This window comes from Crassostrea angulata, unplaced genomic scaffold (assembly GCF_025612915.1).
Source record: "Crassostrea angulata isolate pt1a10 unplaced genomic scaffold, ASM2561291v2 HiC_scaffold_345, whole genome shotgun sequence".
Taxonomy (NCBI): domain Eukaryota; kingdom Metazoa; phylum Mollusca; class Bivalvia; order Ostreida; family Ostreidae; genus Magallana; species Magallana angulata.
The window spans coordinates 1-2665 of NW_026441898.1; the positions used below are offsets into that span (position 1 = coordinate 1).

General features: G+C 30.2%; 1 long non-coding RNA gene across 1 annotated transcript; it reads right to left on the reverse strand.

The window, feature by feature from the left end:
• Window positions 1-467: 467 nt before the first annotated feature.
• On the reverse strand, window positions 468-2563 carry LOC128170147 (uncharacterized). Its single transcript, XR_008241690.1, has 3 exons — window positions 2337-2563; window positions 784-870; window positions 468-593 (listed from the first exon to the last, which is right to left on the reverse strand). It is a non-coding gene; the product is annotated as an uncharacterized LOC128170147 (long non-coding RNA).
• Window positions 2564-2665: the final 102 nt, after the last annotated feature.

The following is a 2665-nucleotide window of genomic DNA, read 5'->3' on the forward strand; positions in this document are numbered from 1 at the left end:
AAGTGATGAATAACACTACAATCAAAGGTCTTTAACATACAATAGATGTTTTTTATTTTTTCATCAGTGGAATTTTTTTTTCATTCTGAGTAAACGTCATCCTTAACTTAATTAACATCACCAGTAATGTCGTGTCCGACAGGACTATAGTTGTAGAGTGAAGAAGAACATGAGCACATTGGAGGATTATCTTTCAGATGTTCGATATTAAGGTCTTGTAGAGTTTATATTCTATATATATATATATATATATATATATATATATATATATATATATATATATATATATATATATATATATATAAATATATATATATATATATATATATATATATATATATATATATATATATATATATTCTATTTATTCTTATAATCTGCTATTTCCTCTCGATTGGTCCACGTTTGAAAAGTGGAACCAATTTCAAGAACACTTGTATAAACAGAAACATTTTGATACAAGTCAATACTTATACATGTACCTCCACGCTTGAGTATTTTGAGATGCTGAGGAATAAACGTTCTTTTGGACAATCCCGGTCTTTAAAGTAATCAAATAGCCGATGTAGAAATAATGGCACAGACACATTTCCCTACAGAGAAAGATGACAAATGTCATAACATTCCGTACATTGTCAACAGAATAGCTTGTCCATTGATTTTATCATTTCAATCTAACTATTACTCACAGAGTAAATTGCATAATTATTACATCACATTATTATTTCAAATATTATATATATTTCAATAAACATAGGTAGGAGTTCTGGCGGGAAAACTGACCTCAGATATCTGGATGTCAGGAAGTTTTTCGGCTTCAGGTGGGTTGTCGTTGACTTGTCGCACATAAAATGTTACCCAATGGATAATCTAGACCCATTGCAGGTAAATTGTAAAGGCAAATTCATTATTTAGAGATATATTTATGTATTTATATATTTATAATTAGGATTGCATCACTTGATATTGAACTCAGATACATTTTCTAAATCATTGACTTACAAAGCTGGATTGTACAATTAAAAGAAGAATGAATAATAGTTTTTAAACGGGTTAGTTACTATATGTTTTAATTTTTTATACTTATAAAGTTGCATTGTGTTTGCTGATAATAAAACAGACACAAATTTACATTTTATGGCAATCTTTGTTCTGAAAATCCCCATTCTATTTTGTTAAATCAGATCAGTTGAGAAAAGTAGACCTGGCAAAAAATTTATTGATGCAGGTATCAAAGAATTTTTTCGACTGATCAGAAGCGCCAATATCTTATCAAACTAACAAATATCAAATGATTGGAAATTTCATTCAGCAGGATATTTCTGTGTGTGGGCGATTAGAACTGTTACTCGCGTTAAATTTACCTATATGTTTAAAAAATAAATACATCCTAAGTCTGATTTGAGTGTCATATGTGTTGAAAAATTTCATAAGATCAGAATTGTTTTGGTTGTTTTTAGTAGACTCTCCAAGTTACATTATTAATCGTTGAGTGGTGTAATTCAAGTCAATGGCTTGGTGATAGAAAGAACTTTTGGGGATTAAGAATTGAGAGAAAGAAACCAGTTGCCAAAAATAAACGTAAATACTGTTTGTATTGGTGTCTGAGTCTCCAGCTCAAAAAACTAAGATGAAAAAATCAAGAACAAAACAAAACAAAGCTTCTTCTATTGAATGAAAAAATGACAATAACAAACCGTCATCCATCTCAAAAGTCCATAAAACGAACTACAAATTCAAAGCAAAGCAACAGGGACCTCCAAAAAGATTGAGGTAGGATCAAGTGCCTAGGAGGAGTGAGCATCCTCTGCTGACCGGTCACACCCGCCGTCTGTTTTTTGTCATAATCGGGAAAAACCGGAAAAGTTCGAAGACAATTAGGCTATTAATTGTGGTCTAACAATTAGTATGAAAAACGTCAGTCAGCATGTGTATTGTATATGTCAGACAGAATGCCTATTGTAATGTCTTTCATCATGAGCATTTTCTCATCAAAAGTTAAAAAAAAAGTGACAATAATAGCGTTACCTTAGCATAACTCTTGATAAACTGGAGAATATTGAAAACATATATCCTGAATCAACCTTTTCAGATTTGACAAATTAAGGCTAAACTAAAAGTTTTTATGGATGTTGACTGCGGTAGTGGTTGTGTTGAAAGTAATTCAGCAAACTTTTAAAATTATTTTAAAAGATCAAGTATTCGTTATCAAAACTATTACATAATAAGACTATATGCAAAACCGCACACGGTCATAGCAAAACCTATGAAAAGAATAAAACTGGCTAAAATAGGTTGTAGTTATTATCTCCTTGTGATAGTGTGTGTTTACTGACCGGATCTAGAAAATGTCGAAAACAAGTTATTCTCTGCATGAATTGTAGTTGTGGTGGAAAGCAGGTGTTGCTCGGCTACAAAATTAACATTTGTAGACATAATGTGTAAAAAATTCACAAGATGAGGGAAAAAATGATATGATTCCATTTTATATCTCAAAATATAAAAAATAATAATTAATATAGGGTATTGATTTTGAGAGTAAATTGACTGCTATTGGATTTTATTGCTTCTTATTGATATGGATAAATAAGTTAATATATTTGCAAGTGATATGAAATTATCATTATCGCTGTAACTTGCAAGAATGATATATTCGTTAAATTCA